Source organism: Camelus ferus, chromosome X, assembly GCF_009834535.1.
Source record: "Camelus ferus isolate YT-003-E chromosome X, BCGSAC_Cfer_1.0, whole genome shotgun sequence".
Classification (NCBI taxonomy): domain Eukaryota; kingdom Metazoa; phylum Chordata; class Mammalia; order Artiodactyla; family Camelidae; genus Camelus; species Camelus ferus.
In genome coordinates this window covers 60,321,770-60,347,456 of record NC_045732.1, presented here as the reverse complement: position 1 = coordinate 60,347,456, position 25,687 = coordinate 60,321,770, and the positions used below count along the sequence as shown (strand labels likewise).

The window sequence follows — 25,687 nt, the reverse complement described above, 5'->3', positions numbered from 1 at the left end:
TTAAATTTAAGGAAATGAGACACAATTCAGTTTTTTTTAATTAAGGTGATACTAACATAAAGTAAAATTGACTATGTTAAAGTGAATCATTTAGTATCATTTAGTACATTTGCAATAACTACCACCTCTGCCTAATTTCAGACATTTTCATTACCCCAGATTAAGTTTCCATACATGTTAAACAGTTCCCTTCTCCTGCCTTCTCTAGCCTCTGGAACCACCAACTTGCCTTTTATCTCTATGGATTTACCTACTCTGGATATCATATATAAATGGAATTATATACTATGTTACCTTTTGAATCTGGCTTATTTCACTTAGGATCAATATTTTAAAGGTTATGGCGTGTAACAGTACTTCTTTCTTTTTAAAGACTGAATATTTTTCAGTTTATGTATAGATCACAATTTCTTTTTCCTTTCAGCCATTTATGGACATTTGAGTTGCTTCAAACTTTGGTCTATTGTGAATAATGCTATTATGATCATTTGTGTGCAAGTGTTCTTTGAGTACCTGTTTTTAATTCTTTTGAGTATATACCTAGGGGTAGAATTGTGAATCATATGGTAATTCTAGGTTTACTTTTTTGAGGAACCTCCAAACTTTACCACAGCAACTGAACAAATTTACATTATAGTCAGCAATGTACAAGGATTGCAATTTGACCACATCATTGCCAACATTAGTAATTTTTCCATTATTACAGCCATCCTGGTGGGAGTGAATTGGTGTTTCACTGCAGTTTTGACTTTGATTTACCTAATCCCTAATGATGTTGAATATCATTTCATGTGCTTATTGACCATTTGCATTTCTTTGGAGAAATATCTATCAAGCCCTTGGATTATAACCAGTCCAAGGTTTTGGATTGTTTGGGTTTTGTATTGCTGAATTATAAGAGTTTGAATTGAATTGTTCGACATTTTGTAATTGAGTTATGAGTTCTTTATATATTCTGAATTCTAGACTCTTAGATAAAAGATCTGCAAATATTTTCCCCCTTCTGTGGATTACCTTTGACCTTCATGATAATGTCCTTTGATACACAAAGTGTTTTTTTTTTTTGATGAAGTCTAATTTACCTTTTTTCTTTTATTGCTTGTGTCTTTGGTGTCATGTCTAAGAATTCATTGCCAAATCCAAGGTCATGAAGAGCATGAAAACCTTTATTTTCCTCTAAAGGTTTTAGAATTGTAACTCTTATATTTAGGTCTCTGATCAATTTTGAGTTAATTTTTATTTATGGTGAGAGATACCACTCCAGTTTCATTCTTTTGCATGTGAATATCAAGTTGTGTGAGCACCATTTGTTGAAGAGACTATTCTTTCTCTATTGAATGATCTTGGCATCCTTGTTGAAAATCAGTTTACCAGATATATATGTGATTATTTCTGGGCTCTCAATTCTATTCTGTTGGTATCTGTGTTTATCTTTATGCCAGTACCACACTGTTTTTGATTACCGTGGCTTTGTAGTAAGTTTTGAAATCAGGAAATGTGAGTTCTCCAACTTTGTTCTTTTTCATGATTTTTTTTTTTTTTTTTTTGGTACTTGAGATTTCTTCTAACTCCATATGAATTGAGGATTGCCTTTTCCATTCCTGCAAAAAGGCTTTTAGAACTTTGATAGGGATTGTATTGAGTCTGTTGATCATTTTGGGTGGTATTGCCATCTAAACAACATTAAATCTTCTAACCCATGAATAGGGGATGTTTTTCCATTTATTTTTGTCTCTTCAGTTTCTTAAAGTAATGTTTTGGGGTTTTCAATGTTCAAGTATTTCACCTCCTTGGTTGAATTTATTTCTAGGTATTTTAATTTTTTGGATGGTATTACAAATGGAATTATTTTCTTAAATTTTTTTCAGACTTTTCACTACTTGTTGGTATATAAAAACACAACTAATTTAGCTCTAGTAATTTTTTTGTGGCTCCTATGGGATTTTTCAATATATAGCATCACATTATCTGTGAATCTGTTCAGTTTTGATAGGAGCCTGAAGAGGCAGAACAGAGAAGAAAATGTCCACAAAATAGCTGTGCAGAAGATGTTAGTGTTGTGTAGAATGCCACAATTAGAATAGAAGAAGAGGAACAAGAGGGCAGAATTAAATATTAGACCCCTAAAAAGTGTGCAGAAAAGCAAGGAATGAAAAAAATAGACTAAAGGAATTGGAAAGGTCATATTTTCATACTTCACAATTTATTCAGTAGCCAGCTTTATTCACAGCAGAAAGGAAAGACCTCGTTTAATCAAAATTATTATTATGAGGATGATGCTTAGAGACATGGTCTTATTGTAACAAAGACATGAACTTCTGGGGGTCAATCAGGTCAAATTCTTAAACTTTGTCTGCATATATATTTTATAGCCTTAATCATACAGATTAATATATTTTATTTTAGTTACTACTTCCATACAGTCTTTCCAAGCTGCCTCATGGGAAGCAATATGAAGTTTGAAGGCACTTACTAAATAAAATTTGTCTGCATTTTGAAGAATTCTATAGTAGATAATATTTTTAAATCTTCCTACCTATTTCGATTCAATTGAGTTTCAACTATTTCCATTTTGATATTTAAGGACAGTAATCCAAGGCTAGAATCCTCAGTTTCATAGGTGCTTTTATTTTTTCAGTCATGTCTGAATAATGAGCAGGAAATAATCCAAGCATAGGTCATTCCAATCTACTGCTCAATTTCAACCTCATCATAAAAGAATGTCAGTAGATGAAATAAATTGCCATTTTGATCATTTGATTTTCACCTGTCAAATTGATTAAATTGATTTTCCTTTTTAACTCTATTCTCTAATGTACTTATTTGGCACATCAAGTACCTGCCTGAACTAGAAATCTAGTTTCTTTCTGGACACCTTTCTCTCAGTCTTAACCCACATCTAATCTATCATCAAGTCCAACAATTTCTATTTCCAAAATATATCCCACATGTCTATTTCTCTCCCTCCCTACTGCTACCAGCCTGGGACAGGCTGCCCTCAACTCTTGGCTGGATTTTGAAATAGCCTCAAATTTGGCCTCCCTGCATCCAAACCCCCTTGCCTCCCAATGCCATTTTCCACACAGCAGTTAGAGTAATGTTTCAAAAATGTAAATCAGATAATTCCACTGTCCTGTTTAATCCTCCAATGCCTTTCCCTTCACACCTAGAATTTAACATCTAAACTCCTTACTACAACCTGTAAAAATCTGCATGAGTTGAACCTTCAAACTTTCTCATACCTTCTGCTACTACTTTCTCCTTCACACTAAATGCTCCAGCCCCACTGGTCCTCTTTCTGATTCTCAGTATTCCATATTTGTTCCCTTTGGAGAGCTTTTCCCCATCCCAGCCTTTTTTTTTTTTTTTTTCTGTTTGCAATTTTTTTCCCACCAGGTACTCACCTTGTTCAAACTATCCATTAAGGTCTCAGCTCTAATGAAACTTCCCAAAGCAGACCTTCTTTGACAACCTAATCTCTATTGGTTTCCTAATCCATCCCTCCCCCATATTATTCTTTTTTGTTCCAGTGCCCTGTTCTTTCCCACAGACATCTTATCACAATATTTATTTATTCATCCCCTACTAGATTGTATGCTCCAGGAAGGCAAAATCCTATATTTATTAATCACCACCCTATAAGATGTACATAGGCATAGTTTAAAAATTGTCCACTGCATAAATAACTTTTATTTTGTTAATGGAAAGGGAATTGTCATTTTACCTTTATTTCCTCCCATTTAATTTATTACTTCCTTCCATACATTTTATCCTTTCTCTTGAATGTTTAATATCTTTGACTCAACTATTCTTTTTTTTAAACATTTTTTATTGAGTTATAGTCATTTTAAAATGTTGTCTCAAATTCCAGTGTAGAGCACAATTTTTCAGTTATACATTAACATATATATATATATATTAATTGTCACTTCTTTCCACTGTGAGCTACCACAAGATCTTGTATATATTTCCCTGTGCTACACAGTATAATCTTGTTTATCTATTCTACATGTACCTGTCAGTCAAGTTTTGAAATCCCAGTCTGTCCCTTCCCACCCCCCTCCCCCTTGGCAACCACAAGTTTGTATTCTATGTCTGTGAGTCTATTCCTGTTTTGTATTTGTGTTCTTTTTTTTTTTTTTTTTTTTTTTAGATTCCACATATGAGCGATCTCATATGGTATTTTTCTTTCTCTTTCTGGCTTACTTCACTTAGAATGACATTCTCCAGGGACATCCAGGTGCTGCAAATGGCGTTATGTTGATAGTTTTTATGGCTGAATAGTATTCCATTGTATAAATACACCACTTCTTCTTTATCCAGTCATCTGTTGATGGACATTTAGGCTGTTTCCATGTCTTGGCTATTGTAAATAGTGCTGCTATGAACATTGAGGTGCAGGTGTCATTTTGAAGTAGGGTTCCTTCTGGATATATGCCCAGGAGTGGGATTTCTGGGTCATATGGTAAGTCTATTCCTAGTCTTTTGAGGAATCTCCATACTGTTTTTCCACAGTGGCTGCACCAAACTGCATTCCCACCAGCAGTGTAGGAGGATTCCCTTTTCTCCACAGCCTCCCCAGCATCTGTCATTTGTGGACTTTTGAATGATGGCTATTCTGACTGGTATGAAGTGATACCTCATTGTAGTTTTGATTTGCATTTCTCTGATCATTAGTGATACTAAGCATTTTTTCATGTGACTATTGATCTTTTGTATTTCTTCCTTGGAGAATTGCTTGTTTAGGTCTTCTGCCCAAACTATTCTTTTCCCCTCTATCACAGGCTCAGGTTACCTTTAACAATGCAAAATTTAAGCCTTACCCCCTCTGTCAAGACATACCTTTATTTCTCAGCCTCTGCTTTGCCTGTTGTTTTCAGCTGGGTACTTCGGATCTGCAAGCTTGATATCAAGGCCTTAGCTCAGCTTCTGGTAATATGAGTAGTAATAGTTATGTGTAAATATATTGCTTCCTTCTCTCTAAGTCTTACTGCCAAACAACCCAGAACCTGGCTCACTGATGGATACCATCAGATTCATGGATTGCCTTGAATTCACAGTTACCCTGTCAATCCCCAAATTAGTTCATTCAATAGAGCTGGGTTTCTGTCTTGGCCTACGTTTGTTAATTTCCACAGATAGTATTTTTCTGTCAAATTCTGATCCTAGTACTGGGGTCCTGCCATGTCTTTGGTTCACTGACTAATTTCCCTGCTGTTTCCACTTACTTGTACCCTGTCTTTGCTAGAACTGGAGACTTAACATATCTGGTCAGTCTAGAGTATTGGGCATGAGGATTTTGTCCTTTTCTTTTCATGGAAAAATGTCCTGAATAAGGGCGGACCACTCCTTAAATGTCCTACAGTTGCGATACCTCTGAGTGATTTCCTCAGGGCCAATTGTTTTAAAAATTGTTATTGAGACTTCAATGGGTTGCACAGTTAACCTCATCAGCAGCCCATTAATCCCATTCTCATAAAGTCCAGCCTGTCTCTGGTTTCTAATTCACTCAAAGTTCCTTAAAATAGTATGCATTCATTCCCTCTATTTCAGCAACATCAATCCACTACTCAGATTCTTTGTAATCTGATTCCTTCTTCTGTCTCAGTACTGAAACTATTCTCCGGAATGGTCTCTGAATGATAAAACCAATATCTTAGTTCTCGTTAAAATATATTTCCCTGCAGTAGTTGACTAACCAACCCCTTTTTATTGAAATGCTCCTATACTTTATTTGTGACCATTCATTACTGTTTTTTTCCTTTCACCTTTTCAGCTAAGCTTTTTGTTGTTTTTCTAATAACTTCTCTTTTCTTCTGCTCCTTAAATATAAGGTGCTGTCTTTGAGTTTATTTCACTTTGTTCCTTAGACAATTAATTTATCTCAGTATCTTAATTATCACATCTATGTGAAGTTTATGTACTTAGTTCAAACCTCTCCAGAACATTGTTCTCATATTTCTCTTTGATAACTGACTATTCACATTTTGATGTTCCACCAAGACCTCATTCTCAACATGTCAAAAAGTTGAACCCATAATCTAATGCTCCAAACCTCATCTCTGTTGATGGTTACACTCCTTTTTTCAGTTTTGAAACTTCAGAATTATTTTTATGTCTTTCTCCATCACTCCCTACATCCGACTATTAAATGAGTATTATCAATTTTTCCATTACAATGTTTCTCACACAAGACTCCATATCTAGAGTACATTCCAGAAACCTAGTTCAATCTTTCATAACACATGCATGAACTACACAAATATCTACCTGTTTCCATTGTGTCAATAATATTTGCTCTAGGGCAGCCATCTCCAAATAGAAGTAAAATAACCTGAAAGTACTCAAAATGGCCCATCAGATTTCAAGACAGAAAATCAGAGATTTGACTTATATTAATTTGATGCCTTCAAAATCAGAAAGAAGTTGATTTTTACCAATATTTAACATATATATTTACACTGGCCTCCAACTCAATTCCTATTCATATGTTTATTTGACAATGATGGGAGGCATGTTATCTTGAAGAAAGAGAGGATATGCCACAACCTGGAGGGGTTGGTGCCTTCACTCTTCATTTTTCTGCAGCTTTTATTAGATACTGTGGTTTCTTTGTTCCAGTTCATTGGATTTAAATCTTACATTATCTACTTTTAACAAAATAAATAATCAAACAATAGCCAAGGGACCTAAAAGTATTTGGAGGATGAAATTGAAGACTGAAAATTATATTAATATTGCAAAAACAAATGCATAATATGAAAATGCAGCACTGATACCGCTAGGAGAACCACTTCTTCAGTCTCATTACAAGGTAAAAATGACAATAATTAGATTAGGTATAAGAAGCCATTCAAATTTTGCTAACGTTAGCAAAAATTTTTAAATGTATATTTATATCCATTAGTGTCAATGATAAACCCTTCCCTAGATGTGTATGTGCTTTGAGCTATTGGCTAGTGATAATGTAAAGCATCACAGTTACAAATACAATATAAAGTAATATTTATATCATTTAAATTTCATCCTTAAATTTTTATTTTTGAGTCTACTTTATAATGAGCATATGTAATACAACAGGAAATATGTATACTTTATAACCAAATAATTATCTATGTATCCAAAAGTACATAATCAAATAGTTTTTATTGATCAGAGTGAATGACCACAATAAGTAGGGACCACTGGTCTATTATATCTTTCACATCACAAGTTGACTATTCTTCATGAATCACTACTTAAGTCCTGCCACTTCCATGTTAAAGGTCTCCAAAATTTCCTTACTATTTATTGAATAAAGTATGAACACTTTAGCAAGGCTTCTAGTGTCTGGTTCCAGCTAATGTTCCCTACTCTTTTTTTCAACCATTTTCCATCAATACACACTTTGATGCATGTTAGAAGTCACCAACTATTAAGCCAAATCTACCCCCATAGACTTTGATTATTTGATGCTCACAATATTGAGTTGCAAAGGATTATTTAAAAATTATTTATTTCATTGCCGAAAGTCATATTTGTCACAAACATCTGAATTTTTGGCTTGTTTTAAATATCAAAAGATATGCCAACACTGAGCTTTTACTCCTGAATGGCAATAGGAAGCTGGATCTGAGTAGCAGGTGTTCCTTTTGAACTAACCATGTTATTGTCCAGGTTGTCAAATTTGCAGCCTCTCCCCTTTGTCTCTGTAAGTCTAAGGCCAAGTGTCAATTGCTGTTTCTCACCATGTTTTTGCTGTGGCAAAACAAATATACACGAAGACTATAATGTGTTTTAAGAGAAATGGAAGGAAGTATATATGTCTATGGAAAAGAAGAATTTCCTCAGACATCTAGGCATTTGAATCTCTTGACACCTATTGCAGATGAACTTAAACAACTCAGCATTACATGAAACATGTTTAGTTTCTTGTGTTTTTACTCATCCTGTTTTCTCTACCCAGGGAACTTTCCTCTTTATCCTTAATAATTAAAAAAACATCTATGTAACACTTCTGTTTTTTCATTATTGATACTTAGATTCTCCAAGTGGCCATTCAGTACTATAACAACTAAAACTTTGCAAGATATTAGTTGTGAGACATTGAAAGTCTCACAAATGGTATAGAAAGATCCCAAGTCCTCATTACCTTAAAAAAGAAAAGAAAAAAAGGAGATCATCAGCTAGGACAGAAATAATAAAGAACTGTAGTCTATTTAGAGCTGGAATCAAAAAAGCAGATGGAAGGGTCACAGATGATTGAGGCAGAGTTGCTATCTGAAAACTGATCCCTAGGCTGTATGGTAAAAAGTAAATTTGAACTTAAGCTCTGAGGTGAGATCCTATAGGGGAAGGTTTATTGATTCTAGTTTAATGGTCTAGATAACCTTAGAAATAGAAGCAGCAAATCGTATCTGCAGGAATGTTTCACCATCTCCATTTAGGACCCCAAACAATTGACTGGCAGTAAATTCCTATTCATCAAAGACCATAGCACATAAAAGAAAATAAATCACTATTATAGAAAGTAAGTGGAGGAAAAAAAAAAAACTAATAGATTTAGAGCTCTAAGGACTTCAGATATTGGATAACTCTGATGCAGAATATTGAACAGCTATGCATATAATGGTTAAAAAAATAAAAGACACAATCACAAAAGTAACTAATCACCTCTAGAATATTGGAAATTGACATACAACTTTGAAACACAAATGGAACATACAAATATGAAAAATATATAATTACTCAAATTTTTAAAAATCATCTGATAGGAGAAACAGCAGAATAGATAATAAAAAAACAGAACTAATGAAGTGGAAGGTGCATCCACAGAAATGACTCAAATAACAGCTCAGAAAAACAAGTATATGGCAGATTTTTTAAATGATGTTAAAATAGAGATTTGAACTTGAATGTCTTGCATACGTCTAATAAAAATCAAAAAGGAGAAGGTAGAAATAATTGGAGAGGCAAGATTTAAGGAGATAAGAGCTGAAAAATTTTCCAGAACTGATTAAAAACAAGAATCTATAGATCCAGAAACTGTAGCATATCCAAGTGTCCAGAAAGAAGGACAGAAAATCTAAAAAAGAACAATCATTATAACATCTTAACAAAATGCTGAAGCCAAAATATAGTGAAATCGTATCTTCAAAGTTTTAAGACAAAATAACTCAACCTAGATGACCATAGCATGTTAGATTTTTAGTAATTGCTCTAAATGAATTTTTCCTTTCAATAACCATGCTCTTGTATAGTTCTCTCCCATATTAAGTCTAGAGTTGGTCTTATGAACTGCTTTGATCAATAAGACATTATCAAAAAGCTTTTGGGAATTAGCCTCTTGCTTCCGGGAACTCAGTGTCTTTATTATATGAAGTAATCTAGGATAGCTTACTGAAAGATGAAAGCATGGGGAACAGAGATAAATCATTCCAGGTGAGGTCCTCCTAGACCAACTGTGGCGAAGATGTCCACATCCTATTCTATAGAATATGTGAATAAGCTACCTTACAAAGCAAAACTGACTTTGCATACAGATGTGATAAAGTTAAAGGCCTTGAGATGGAGATATTGACCTGGATTATTTGGGTGCGCTGAATGTCATCACAAGGATTCTTAAAAGAGTCAAAGAAAGAGATGTGACAACATAAACAAAAGTAGCATGTGAATCAGGATGTATACGTTTGAGGATAAGGTATTCTAAGTTCTTTAAGTTCTTTGTACTATTCAGAAAGTGAGGTTAGGTAAATGTACCTTTTTATATCAAATTTGTTCTGCAGTTCTAAGAATGCTGTAAATATTTACACTAAAAAGGAAGAAAGATCTCAAATTAACAACGTAACTTTACATTTTAAGGAAACAGACAAGAAGAATGAAATTAACCCAAAGCCAGCAGAGGGAAAAACTAAGAAAGATATAGGCAGAAATAAAATAGATGATAGAGAAATAAGAAAGAAACAAAGATTTGGTTCATAGAAAATATCAACAAGATTGAGAAATCTTTAGCAAGATTGAGTTAGAAAAAAAGAGACAAGGCTCAAATAACTAAAATCAGAAATAGAAATGGGGAAATTACTACCATACCTACAGAAATAAAAAGGATTACAAGAAAGTACTATGAACAACTATGCCAAAAAATTGGATAACCTAAACGAAATGGACAAATTTCTAGGAACACACAACTTACCAAGGCTGAATCATGAAGACATAGGAAATCTGAACAAACCTATAACTAGTAGGGATATTGAATCAGTAATTAAAAAACATTCCTAGAAAGAAAATCCTAGGACCATATGGTTTCACTGGTGAAATCTAACACACGTTTAAAGAAGAATTAACACCATTTCTACTTAAACCCTTTCAGAAAAATGAAGAGGAGGGAATAAGTTCAAACCCATCCCTGATACCAAAGCAAAAGACACAGCAAGAAAAGGACACTGTAGAGCAATATCCCTGATGAATATTGATAGAAAAGTCCTCAACAAAATACTAGCAATCAGAATTCAGCAGCACGTTAAAAAGATTATCCACTGGGACTGGGTGGGATTTTGTCCAGGAATGCAAAGGTGGGTCAGTATATAAATCAATCAAAGCAATTCACTACATTAACAGAATAAAGAGAAAACAACCACATGATCATCTCAACTGATGCAGAAAAAGCATTTGACAAAATTCAGCACATTTGCATGATAATAAAACAACAAACAAAGAATAGAAGGAAAGCATCTCAACATAATAAAAGCCATATATAAAAAGTCCACAGTTAACATAATACTCAAAGATAAAAGACTAAAATCTTTCCTCTAAGATCAGGAACAAGACAGAGATGCCTGCTTTGCCACTTCTGTTCAACATGGTACAGACAGTCCTAGTGAGAGCAACTAGGAAAAAATAAATAAATAAAAGGCATCTAAAATGGAAACAAAGAAGTAAAATGATCTCTGTTTGCAGATGATATGATCTTACAAGTAGAAAATCCTAAAGATGCCACAGAAAAACTATTAGAAGTAATAAACAAATTCAGCAAAGTTGCAGGATACAAAATCAACACACAGTAAGTTGCATTTCTACACACTGACAATGAACAATAGAAAAGGAAATTAAGAAAACGATTCAATTCACAGTAGCATCAAAAAGTATTTACTAGCATAAAGACAGAAGTATAAATCAGTGGAATAGAATAGAGAGCCCAGAAATAAAACGTCACTTACAAGGTCAAGTAGTTTTCAAAAAGAGAGCCAAGACGATTCAGTGGGGGAAAGGATAGTGTTTGCCACAAATGCGTGTCATGTGCAAAGTACGAATTTATACTTGTACATTATCCCATATAGAAAAATTAACTCAAAATGGATCAAAGACTTAAACATAGGAGCTAAATCTATAAAATTCTTACAAGACAGCTATATTAGTTTTCTAGGGCTGCCATAACAAAATATCATAGAGTGAGTGGCTCATATAACAGAAATTAACTTTCTTATAGTTCTGGAGGCCAGAAGTCTAAGACCTAGGTATTGGCAGTTTTGGTTTTCTTTGCAGATGGCTGCCTCTGCCTTTTTTTCCACATGGTCATCCCTCTGATTTGTTTTTTCTCTATATGGACATATCTCTGGTGTCTCTCTGTGTGGTAAATTCTAATCTCCAATTCTTATAAGGGTACCATTCAGATTGGATTAAAGTTAAGGAAATGCAAACCAAAACCACAATGAGATATCATCTCATACATATTAGAATGGCTACTATAAAAATATTTGAAAAGTTGGAGAGGATGTAGGGAAATTGGAACTCTTGTGTACTGTTGATGGGAATGTAAAATGGTACAACTCTTTTGGGAAACAATGTACCTGCTATGGACTGAATGTGTCCCCACAAAATATACATGTTAAAATCCTAATCCTCAGTGTAGTGGTATCTGGAGATGCAGCCTTTGGGAGATAATTAGGTCATGAGAGTAGAGCCCTCCTGGCAGACTCAATGCCCTTATAAGGAGAGAGGGAGAGAGCTCCCTTCCTTTCTCCCTCTCTGCCATATGAGCATAAAACAAAAAGACATCCCTTAGCAAACCAGGAACAGGACCCTTCCAGGAGTCGAATTGGCTGGCACCTTAATCTTGGACTTTTCAGCCTTCAGAAATGTGAGAAATAAATATTTGTTGTTTTAGCTACCCAGTCTAATAGTAGCCCAGGTATGGTAGTTCCTCAAAAAATTAAAGATAGGATTATCATATAATCCATCCAGCAATTCCACTTCTGGGTATATACTCAAAAGAGTCAAAAGCAAAGTCTTAAGGAGATATTTGTTCTATTTATTTATTTATTGAAGTATAGTTGATTTATAATGTTGTGTGAGTTTCTGGTGGACAGCATAGTGATTCAGTTATAAATATATATATTCTTTTTCATTATATATTATTATTGAATTTGGTTGCCTGTGCTGTACAGTAAGACCTTGTTGTTTATCAATTTTATAAATATTAGTTTGTATCTGCTAATCCCAAACTCCTAATTTATCCGTCCCCCACTTTCCCCTTTGGTAACCGTAAGTTTGTTTTCTATGTCTGTGAGTCTGTTTCTGTTTTGTAGATGTGTTCATTAGTGTCTTCTTTTTTATTTTTTTTAGATTCCACATATAAGTGATATCATATGGCATGTTTCTTTCTCTTTCTGGCCCACTTCACTTAGAATGATGATCTCCAGGTCCATCCATGTTGGTGAAACAACTCAAGTGTCCACCAATGAATGAATGGATAAGCAAGATATGTCGTATACATTCAATTACAAATTGGATATATGTATGAAAGAAAAAAAGTCTAAATAAATGAAGATATATTCATTATTCATGGACAGGATGACTCAATTTTATTAAGATACCAGTTATTACTACTTCATCTATAAATTCAGTGCAATCCCAATCAAAATCCCAGCTACTTATTTTGTTGATATCTACAAACTGATTCCAAAGTTTATGTGGAGACACAAAAGACGTAGAATAGCCAATAGAATATTGAGGACGAACAAAGTCAGAGGTGTGAAACTGCTCAACTTCAGGACTATAAAGCTATAATAATTAAGGCAGTACAGTATTGGTGAAAGAACAGAGCAATAGATCAATGGAACAAAATAGAGAGACCAGAAATAAAGCAACACAAACATAGTCAACTGACCTTTGACAAAGTTGCAAAGGCAATAAAATGAAGAAAGATTGTCTTTTCAATAAATGGTATTGGAACAACTGGACATGCAAAAAATAATTATTATTATAAAAAAATTTACTTAAAATGGATGATTGGCCTAAGTGTAAAATGCAAAATTATAAAACTCGTAAAGACTAACATAGGAGCAAATTTAGATGACCTTGATGCCAGTGACTTTTTAGATACAAAACCAATAGCACAATCCATTGGAAGAAATAACTGATAAATTGGAGTTCATTAAAATTTAAGACTTCTGCTCCATGAAAGACACTGTCAAGAGAATAGGAAGACAAATCAGTCTTGTTTTCACAGATTCAGTAAGACAGATATTTTAATCCTTTAATAATTTATTGCTTGGCCCTATTCTATGTTTCTAACTTTCATAGATTCCTCATCAGAATTAGTTTGGAGTGTGGAAAATAAAAGTTAATGATAAATCATAATTATTACTATTTAGTGAATCTTAAGTATTTCATTTTACTTTAAGTATAAGATATATCACTAATAATATAAATGTCATTTGAAGATAAATTCATCAGATCTCTAAGCCTGAAAGATATACCATCTATAGTAGTGATTGTACCAGTTAACCAGACCCTGAAGGGCAGATTAGCTAGTCATGTGACACTGAGAACCTATCTGTCACTCAAATATAACAATGTCTTTGGAACCCATAGTTGATCCCACAGAAATTAGACAGAAAGATTGAGTTAAATCTGAGAAAATTTTAGAAAATTCATACTATGCCCAGAGATTCTGTGATAGTGGTTCTGGAGCTGACATGAAAGCCACAATATGTCAGACGTGCCTGAAGTATTTGAATTTACTTTGATAATAGTTATAGTGTGGACAGACATCTTGGTTTTATGATGACTTTGTGAAGTCTAGAGCATTCTATACTGTATGGAAAAGGGAATCTGTGTCTTTATAGGTACTGCAGATAACCTAGTACCAACTTATGTCATACAATAATGAATAATCAACTGAGGCAGTAATTCCAAATAGCACATTTTTATGCCTTTCTATATTTCAGTATCATAATGTTCCTCTTGTGTCTTAAAGAAATTGTACTGGCCATAGAAATGTCTATTAAAAAAAAAAAAACTTGTATTTTCGTTTGCCCACCTACATTTGTTCTAAATGAGAATACTCGATTTTAAGTATATGTGAAGACTGGATTTCATTAAAATTAAAAACTCCTGCTCTGTAAAATACAATGTCAAAAGAATTAGAAAGACAAGTCACATATGAGGAGAAAATATTTGTAAAAGACATATCTTATAAAAGATTTGTATCAAAAGTATACAAACTCTTAAAACTTAACAATAAGAAAATGAACAACTCAATTAAAAATTGGGCAAAATATCAGAACAGAAAGCTTACCGAAAGAAGACATCCAGGTGACAAATATGATTGTGAAAAGATGCTCTGTATCATGTCCTTATTTTATTTGCAAAATAAAACAGTGAGATACCACTACACACCTATTAAAATGGCCAAAATCCAGAACAATTACACCACCAAATCCTGGTGAGGATGTAGAATTACAGGAACTCTCTTTCATTATTGATGGGAATGCAAAGTGGTACAAACACTTGGCTTAGCGGATTCTTACACAATTCAGCATTCTCTTAACATATGATTCAGCAGTCGTGCTCCTTGGTGTTTACCCAAATGAATTGAAAAGTTATGCCAACATAAAAACCTGTAAATGAATATTTATAGCATCTTTATTCATACTGCCAAAACTTACAACCCACCAAGATGTCCTTCAGTGGGTAAGTGGATAAACTGCAGTCCATCTAAACAATGAAGTAGTATTCAGTGCTATAAAGAAATGAGCTATCCAGACATGCATACTACTAAGTCAAGAAAGCCAATTTTAAAGGGCTAGATACTGTATGGTTCTAACTATATAACATTCTGGAAAAGACAAACCTATGGGACAATGAAATTATCAGTGGTTGCCAGGGGTTGAGGGAAGGGATAAATGAACAGGCAGAACAGAGGGAAAATTTAAGGAAGTGAAGCTTATTTTATATGATACTATAATGGTGGATACTTATCATTGTTCTTTTGTCCAGACTCATAGAATGTACAACACCAAGAGTGAAGCCTAATAAAACTATTAACTTTGGCTGATAATGAAATGTCAATAAAGTTTCATTAATTTTTAAAAATGTACCACTCTGGTATGGTATGTTGATAGTAGGAAAGGGTATGTGTTTTGAGGGGGAAGTGGGTATATGAGTATTCTGTGCACTTTCTTAGTTTTGCTATGAACCTAAAACTTCCCTAAATTAAAGTATAATAAGATGGAGCAAACACAAAATAACTGATGTGCCATTAAGAAATGTGTTGTTTATTCTCCAAATTGTTGACAGTTTTCCAGCTCTGTTTATATTATTGATTTCCAGTTTCATTCCTTTGTGGTATGAGAGTATACATTGTGTGATTTTTATTCTTATAAACTTACAAGGTGTTTTTATGGCCCAAAATGTCATCTATCTTGGTGAATGTTCTATATGAGCTTGAAAAGAATATATATTCTGCCATTGTTGGATGGAGTGTTCTTTAAGTGTCAACTTGATTAAGTTGATTGATAGTTCTGTTCAAGTCAACTATATCCTTACTGATATTCTGTCTGCTTGATATATCAATTATAAAAAAGAGGTGTTGAAGTTCAGTTTATTGTATTTGTTTGTGTTTATTTTGTCCCCTCTTTTTCTCCTTTCTCTAGTTTTTTTTTTAATTTTTAAATTGAACTATAGTTGATTTACAATATTATATTCATTTCAGGTATACAACATACTTGACAACAACATTTAATATTCTATAGATTATACTCAATTTAAAGTTATTACAAAACATGGGCTATATTTCCCTGTTTTAAAATATGTCCTTGTTGCTGATCTATTTTATACATAGTGATTTGTATCTCTCAATACCATACGCCTATCTTGTCTCTCTCCTCTTCTCTCTCCCCACTGGTAATTGCTAGTTTGTTTTCTGTATCTGTGAGTCTTTTTATGTTCTGTTATGCAAACTTGTTTGTTTTGTTTTTTAGATTCCACATAGAAGTGATAACAGAGTATTTGCCTTTCTCTGTCTAGTTAATTTCACTAATCATAATACTCTAGGTCAATCTACATTGTTGCAAATGGCAGAATTTCATTCTTTTTTATGGCTGAGTAGTATTCCATTACATATATAATACTTAGGTTGCTTCCATATCTTGGCTAATATAAATAAGGCTGCTGTGAACATTGGAGTGCGTGTATCTTTTCAAATTAGTGTTTTTGTTTTCTTAGGATATATACCCAAGAGCAGAATTGTTGGACAACATAGTAGTTCTATTTTTAGTTTTTTGGGGAACTTCCATACTGTTTTCCAAAGTGGTTATACCAATTTACATTCCCACCAACAGTGCACAAAGGTTCTCTTTTCTTCACATCCTTGCCAGTATTTGTTATTTGTGAATTTTTGAAGAAAGCCGTTCTGATGGAGGTGAATTGGTATCTCATTGTGGTTTTGATTTGCATTTCTATAATGATTAGAGATGTTGAGCGTGTGCCTGATAGCTCTTCTTTATATATTTGTTAGGATTCCCCTGTGAAGCCCTCTAGTCCTGGACTTTTATTTGCTGGCTAAAAGTTGGGAATTGTTTTTAAAAATCTTAGAATCCATGAATAAATATTAATAGTAATTAAGAGTTTAAACAAACAAATTCTGCTGCAAGGAAGCTAGAAGTTGTCACCATTTCTTGCAGCTGTCACAAGCAATGCCCAGAAGCCTGGGCCATGGTTGGAGAACATAATCTTACTCTTCACACCCCTTTCTCAGTAATACATCACCAAGAGCAACACCCACAGGTCAGTTTCCTGGTATACAGCAAATGACCCCTCACCACAAATGACATTAACAACCTTACAGTCTAGGTCAGCAAGTAAAAACAAGCGGCAGAAAATTCAGGGTAGACATAGAGACCTTGTCTACCTTGAACTCTTTGAGAAGTTCCCTTCTTTAATTTGGAGCTACTGCCTATTCTCATCCCCCTATTTGGAGCTAACATGTATATTTCTGGCAGATGATCTCCTTAAACATTTGAAGACAAGCTATTATATATGTGATAGCAGCATACATTTTTAAGAGGGCATGGATCCAATACATCAATAAGGAAAGTCTGAATTATATTTGATGTAACTACTTTAATTGAGAACTTACTGTATGCAGGGTTTATAGTGAGCCAGTAAATGTTGATACAACTACACTGATCGTCTTTGGCCACTGTTTCTTCTGAATGATTGGGCATCTGTTCTGATTAGTTGGTGTCCCTGTCATGCCATATGATATAGCTAGCTAGCTAGCTAGATAGATAGTATATCACCCTTGTATGTATGCAAACTGAGAAAATAATATTTACCTTCATTTTTCCACTGTATTTTGAGTCAGAAAGTGTTTCAAAGCCTGAATCTCTGCTTTTCTGCACAGAATCTAGGAGTCTGGAAAATACCTGATCACATATCCATTTAGTAAGTGTCTCCTGTAGTTTGGAGTTGCTAGCAGCCTGCAGTAGTGTGACGTGGTTAGCTACCTTCTGAAGGACTGCAAGGTAACTGAAATGCAAGGTTTTCACTGTTTCACCATGTGACTTGGTCTTTTTTTTTTTTTTAACATTTTTTATTGATTTATAATCATTTTACAGTGTTGTGTCAAATTCCAGTGTAGAGCACAATTTTTCAGTCACACATGAACATATGCATATACATATATATATAAACACACACATATATATATATAAAACACATATATATGTATTTTTATATATATATATGTGGCTTGGTCTTAAAACAAAACTTTCTCCATTTTCAGCCTCTGTTGCAGGTACAAGGCTTAGGAGATTAAAATATCAGTCACCTGTTCTGTTTCTAATACTGTTTGATAGACAGCTTTCTGAAAATCTGCGAGAACAATACACAATCTGGTCTTCTTTCTTAGGCAACTAACTGATTCTTGATTAGAGTCCTGTTATGTCTGAAAAACCATCCAAACATCTTTTTGCAAACCTTTGCATGGTCTTTTGGCCAGTATCTAGTGCTCTTTTTCTTGCTGTGTGTCTCTGACCGTGTCAGAAAACTGCTTCTTGAAGTGGATCCTACTACGTCAAAGTCCTGGCGCAGCCCAGTCCATAACACACTACAATTCTTTCATGTTATTCTGAAGAATGGTCCCAATGAGGGGACCATTTTAAAGCTTTTGTATCTTTTGTTCCTCCAGCCTTTGGATTCTTCATTCTGTGAGCTTCGTCTACAATAACAGCTGACTGTTCCAAAGTGTCAAGTTCATCCAGACATAAGCCCGGTGTTTCATAAGTTGTTAGAACAATTTCACATTTCCTCTGCTTTACACGAATCAGTTCATTGTCTATTTTATTACCATGTAAAACAGTGACTCTGAAATATCCCCAGGTGTCCAATTCATCCTTCTGGTTGTGGAGGACAAAAAGAGGAGCAACTATTAAGCACATCCTTTTTTTTGCTATAGAAGAAGGGGATTCCTTTTTCATACTTCACAATAAAAACGTTGGCATTTTATTTTCAGTATCTTCACGAGTTCTCTTTTCATGCAAAATTGCAGCCCCAAATGAAATAACCTGTACTGTTTTTCTAAGTCCCATGTCATCACCAAGAATACGCTCTCTTATTTGGATGAAATGTCCGTAGAGAAACTGAACTCCTTCCCTCTGGTGGTCTATCAAATGCCTATTAATAGTATAAGAAATAGAGTCAAGATAACTAAAAAGCAACAACAGATGATGGAAATTTTCTGTCTAGGAAGTAAGGTTTTTCCAAGTCTTCGTCATCGAATATACAATCCCTGAAGCAATCTTGAACAGATTTTTACTTCCAGAAGTCTTTTACGAGGTACTTTCTTTTCTTGAACATCTGAATGTAAGACGATACAAACGACTTCCCATTTTCATCCAGAGTGATAGATTTTATGCTTGCTTCACGAAGTTTTTCATTTCCTGGAGTAGGGACAAGACATTTTCTTCCTGGATGCCATGTCTTTGCTGGTGGTTTCCCAGGATAGAAGGATCCATCTGGCCAGAGGTAGGGGCCTGGCAGCTTGGTTGCATTTAATACCCAACGATGTGGGGAGGATGGTAGGGAGGAGGCCAGTGGGAGGATAGCAGCCAAAACCACTCCCCGCTGCCTTCCTTATATGGCTCCCCCTGGAGCCTGAGCCCACGTGACTGAGGGAGCAAAGGTGGAGCCTGAGGGGGTCCAGGGAGAAGAGATGGTGGCTTCCAAGGCAGCAACAGAGCCATAGGACTCTGTGGAAGCTGGCAAGGCAATGCTCACCCAGTCCTCTCTAGAGCTCTACCACCGACTGAGGACAACAGGCAGGCAAGTCAACCCCCTACCCTCCCTTTCAGTGTCTGGCCTCTCTTTCCAGCCCACTGCAACTTCCCAATTCTTAAATGTTTGTTAGAATTCACCAGGGAAGCCATGGCACCCTGGACTTTTTGTTGGAAAATTGTTAATTACTGATTCAGTTTCCTTACTAGTGATTCATCTGTTCATATTTTCTATTTCTTCTTGATTTAGCCTTGTTAGGTTTCATGTGTCTAGGAATTTATCCATTCCTTCCAGATTGTACACTTTGTTAGCCTATAATTATTTATAGCAGTCTCTTACAAGCCTTTGTATTTGTGTGGTATCAGTTGTAATGTCTCTTCTTTCATCTATAATTTTATTTATTTGACTTTTTTCTCTTTTTTCTTGGTAAGTCTAGCTAATAGTTTGTCTATTTTATTAATGTTTTCAAAAGTAACCCTTAGTTTCACTGATCTTTTCTTTTCTCTGTTTAGGTTCTAATTTATTTCCACTCTGATCTTTATTTCCTTTCTTCTGTTAACTTTGGTCTTAGTTTGTTCTTTTCCTAGTTCCCTAATGTGTAAAATTAAGTTTATTTGACCTCTTGCTTTTTTCTTAATGTAAGCATTTATCACAATGAACTGCCCTCATATAACTGCTCTGGTGGCATCCCATAATTTTTGGCATATTGTGTTTCATTTTCATTTGTCTCAAGATATTTTAAAATTTCTCTTCCGATTTATTTTTGACACATGTATTGTTCAAGAGCATGTTGTTTAATATCCACTGCCCTGTCTTCAACTGCAGTGATCTTTTCCTCTGCTTGATCTAGTCTATTGTTTAACCTCTCCATTGAATTTTTCAATTCAGTGATTTCTGTTTGGTGCTTTTTAATATTTTTGCTTTGCTGAAATTCTCACCCTTTTCATGCATTATTCTCCTGACCTTGGTTAGCAACTTTATGACCCTTCTCTTGAACTTTCTGTCAGATAAGTCATAATTAGTTCAGTTTCATTAAGGTCTGTTGCTGGAGTTTTAGCTTGTTCTTTTATTTGGAACATACTCTTCTACTTCTTCATCTTATTTTTACTCTCTGTATTGGTTTCTGTGCATTAGATAAAACAGCCACCTCTCCCAGTCTTGACAGAGTGATGTCATGTAGGTGATGGACCCCATCATTCAGTCTTCCAAGCTCCTGGTTGCCCCTCAAAACTTTGATTGTTTAAACCACCTTCTTTGTGCTTAGTGGCTACCAGTAGTTGAGGGTGTGCCAAGAGCCACTAGTGTTCCAAAGAGGAGGATCACATTCAACACCTAGATACATGCTGATTGAAGCTGGATCCTCAGGTAACAGCTCGGAAAGTATATGGTTTAGCCCCTTCTGGGGAGAAACTAGGAAATGGCCATTTTTGCTTATTCCTTCTATGCTAGACCTGAAAATATAGCCATGGGGGAAGTGCTTCTGCATCCATTAAGAAATGCTTCTTTTTTTGCTACAATCCTGAGGGACTCATGAGTCCAAGCTCCATGGGCTTTGGAGCCAGGTGATCCAGGGTTCAGTCCCCCAGGCAGCAGCCACAAAAATTGGGGCACCATGTTTATAAGTTCCTTCCAGGGAGATACTGGCAACTTGGAGTGGGCTACAAGGAGAAGGTGAGAGAGATATCTACCAGTTTTCTCTGTCCCTGGGGAGGAACAATGCCAGCCTCTAGATGTGTACTAAATTAGAAACCTGACCCTCAGGCAGCAGTTTTTCTAGCATGTAGGCAGATCTCTGTCTGGAAGACTGGGGATGGTCATTTTTCCCTGCTCCCTCTGTGCTGCACTCTGTGAGGATAATTGATTAATTATCTCATGATAATTAGGACTCATGAATGGAAACCCTGTTGGCTAACAGAGCCAGGCAATCCAGGGATTCAACCCTCGGGCATCAGTGCAAAAGCAAGGCGTAGGCATGCATACAAGCTCCTTGCAGGAAGATATTGGTGACTTGGAGTGTGCTGCAGGGAGATGGCAGAGTGACTGCCACTTTCTCTGGTCTCTGTGGAGGTTTCCAGCTAGTCCCTAGATGTGTGCTAAATTAGAAACCTGACTGTCAGGCAGCAACTCTCAAAGTGTGCAGGAGGACTCCTTTCAAGGAAAGATTGGGAAAAAGGAATTTCTACTTGCTCCCTCTGCACAGAGCCCTGGGGAGATAACCATGGTGAGTACTTGCCACTCATTAACATCTACTCCTTTGATTGCTATCGTCTTGTGAGTTTCCTCATTGGCTTTCAGAGCTACGTGTTTTGGGGGCCCATCCTTCAGGTGGGAGTCTTAAAAGTTGGGGCACTACATGTGTGACCCAAACCCTTTGCACCTCAGGGAGAAGCTGGGAGTTGGAGTTCCCTTCCTATTGTATGGTACTGTGCCAGGGGTGGGGTTTATGGAGATAGTGTGCCTCTGCCTTTCCTGGTTTGGTGTGGGTATTTTCTCATTTGCCTGGTGTGTAGCACTCAGTCAGCTTGTGTCAGGATTTCTTTCAGAAGCAATTCTGTGTATAGATGTACATTTACTGTGACCGTGGGAGGAGGGGAGTTCCAGAGCCTCCTATGTTGCCATCTTGGTCTACTCTTGTCCTGTAACCTTTTTTGATTTAAACTCCACTTTGTGTAATATTTGTTTAGCCCCCTCCCCCTACCCATTTTTCTTTTGGTCACTATTTGCATGGAATATTTTTTCCCCATCATTTAACTTTCAATCTATTTACATCTTTGGATCTAAAGTGAGTCTTTTGTATACAGCATAGAGTTGGTTCATGGTTTTTCATACATTCTGTCAATCTTCATCTTTTGATTGAAAAGTTTAATCCATTTACCTGCAAAGCAATTACCAATGTAATCAGTATTTAATTTTGCTACTTGTTTTGTATGCGCCTTATAGCTTTTTTGTCCCTCATTTTCTGCATTATTGTCTTTTGTTGTTAGTTAATTTTTTTTTGTAGTGAAACATTTAAATTCCCTTCCCACCTCATTTCTGTGTATTCCATAGATATTTTTCTTTTCGGTTACCATGGGGATAACATTTAACATTTTTAAGTTATAAAACTCGAACTTAATTTTTAGCAGCTTAACTTCAATAACATACGAAACTCTACTTCTAACTATATAACTCCATCTCCACTGCCTTTCAATTATTCATGAAATAAGATTATGTTTTTATACATTGTGTGTCCAAAACACAAACTAATAAATCAAGTAGAAAATGAAAAGTGGAGTTACAAATCAAAGTACCGTAACTCTAGCTTTTATAATTTTCTATGTATTTAACTTTACCAGATTTCTTCATTTTTTTCATACATCGCGTCTCATGTTATTTCAGCTTGAAAGACTCCCTTTAGCAGTTCTTGTGGCATAGGTCAAGTGGTAATAAACTCCTTCAGTTTTTGTTTATCTGAAATGCCTTCATTTTCCTCTCATTTTTGAAGGACAGTTTTGCCAGATAAAAGACTTTTGGTTGACATTTTTTTCCTTCAATTACTGTATGGTGCAGTTCTAAAATTACCACTTGGTTCTTCTTTATAACTTCTATTTCTTTCCTGAGACTTTCAACTTTTTATTTGTTTTGAGCATATTTGTAATTGCTTGTTGACACATTTTTTTGAAGACTGCTTGAAAACGTTTGTCAGAAAATTCCAACATGTCTTTGTTTCTTCTCAGTGTTCACATGTTTTGATTCTTTTTCCATTTTAGTTGAGGTTTTTCTGGTTCTTGTTATATTGTGTGATTTTCAAGTGAAGCCTGAATATTTTGAGTATCATCTTACTTTAACTTTCTATTTTAGCTAGGTTTCTCTGCACTGCTCCAATGGAAGAATAGTAGGAGAGACAGCTATTGGAAGTAGACCAGTTTCCTTACCTGGTCTCCATTGATGGCCAAGAGGGGAAGGGTCTCCCTGTTATACCTGGGTAGGGATTGGTATTCTGGCTACCCATATAGGCTCCACTGATGTATTTCTCCCTGTGAAAGCCTTGTTACTGCTTCCCAGGTAGTGTCTACCAGCACCAAAGATGAGGAGAGGGCTTTGTTATTTGGGGGACAATGTAAACATTCTGACTCCTCTGGCACCGTCCAGTAAGGAGGGGGAGGGTGCCTTTTTTTCTGCATCTATTGGCATTTCTGAGTTCCAGCTTCTTAAGCAACAAATCTTGAATATAAGAGGTAAAAAGAAATCCAAGAACTGCCCACCATGTCTTTCTTTGGGTTCTAAGATCCCCAACCAGTCTGCCTTCTACTCTCCATTTTTTAAAGTTTCCTCATACTTTTTTCATATAATGTTAGTAGTATGTTTGTACTTACCAAAAGAACTAGGGAAAAGTATGTCTATTCTGTCTTCCTAGAAGCATTTTTTAAATCTATTGAGATTTTCATATGTCATTTGGTGTTTTTTTTCTATTAATCTGGTGGCCTTTATTGATTTTTTAAAATGTTAAACTATCTGGCATTCCTTGAATAAACCCTATGTGGTTTTATATTAGTATTATTTTAATATATTTTGTATTCAATATTATAATACTTTGTAACAGATATTTGAACCTCTATTCTTAGCAGAGATATACAGTTTTCCTTTTATGAAAATCTTCTTGGTGTGTTTTGCTATTGGGACATTTTGACCTCAAAAAAATTAGTAAATAAGTGTTCTCTCTCTTTTACTATTTTGTGGAAGAATTATTCATGAATACTGTAATTTTGTTCTTAAAAATTCAAAATAATTTTACAGTGTAACCATCTGGACCTGAAATTTCCTGTGTAAGAAAAATTTTAATAATAGAAATAATTACTTTTAGTAAATATGGGGCTTTTGAGATTCTTTATATTTTTATCAGCTTTAGTAAGTTTTTGTTTTTTACAAATGTTCATAATATCTTACTGAAATTTGTAGGATTTGTGGTTATGTCTCATTTCATTTATTATATTTGTAATTTGTAACTCTTTAAAAATATTCATGACTTTAAATTTTGTATGTCTTGTGTTAGTGTTCTTTTGCTGTCTGTTATGTACTGAATGTTTGTGTCCGTCCCCCAAATTCATATGTTGAAGCATAACCCCCAATGTAGCTGTATTTGGAAATGGGGCTTCTAAGGAAGTAATTAAGATTCAATGAGATCATAAGAGTGGGGCCCTGGTACAATAGGAGTAGTGCCCTTGTAAGAAGAGGCACCAGAGAGCTTGCTCTCTCTCTCTCACAGGCACAAAGAGGCCATGTGAGCACATTGAGAAGGCAGCTGTCTACAAGTCAGAAAGAGCCCTCACAAGAAATTAAACCCTCTGGACTTTGATCTTGGACTTTCCAGCCTTCAGAGCTATGAGAAAATTAATTTCTGTTGTTTAAGCTACACAATCTGTAATATTTTGTTATGGCAGCCTGAACAGACTGACACTCATAAAAATTACTAGTAAGTTAGTAGCTTAAAACAACACAAATTTATTATATCATACTTCTTTAGAGCAAAAGTCTGGGTGAACTTTTTAGGTTTTTTGACTCCTGGTCCCACATGACTAAAATCAAGGATAGAGGATTCTTGTTATGTACTAATAGCAATAAAAAAAACCCCACTAATATATAGCTTAGTGTCAAGAAGGTATTATACTTTAAAAAAAATACCTTAAAATGTGAGAATAGCTTTGTATTTAGAGCTTTAGCAGAAGCTGGATGATTTTTAAGGAGGATGTTAGAAAATGTCTAAATTCCTTTGAGCACATTGTTTGTCAAACTGTTTTCCAAATTGATACTAACTTTACCCATTCTTATCACAAACATATGAGGATTTTAATTGGCCCTCTATGATTTTCATGAAATATTTGAAATATGGACCTCATTAGTTCCTTCACTTTGGGGCTCTGTCTTAGAAGGGAAAGTTTGTTGGTTAGTTTTGATGGTTCATATGGCCTTTGCTGCTCCATCACTTAATTGCAGTCTCTTTACACTCATCTCTGAATTTTCTACGTAGTGAAGTTTCTATACATGCTAAAAAAGTTAAAAGAAAAAATTTTAGACACTAATCACGTATCAATCCTATATAGGGAATTAAGTTCTGTTTCTGATATGTAATGATTGGGCATTAAAGAAAGACCAGAGAAAAGTACAGCAAACT

General features: G+C 35.0%; 1 pseudogene; it reads right to left on the bottom strand.

The window, feature by feature from the left end:
• Positions 1-7,581: 7,581 nt before the first annotated feature.
• LOC102512104 lies at positions 7,582-19,441 on the bottom strand (annotated as a pseudogene).
• Positions 19,442-25,687: the final 6,246 nt, after the last annotated feature.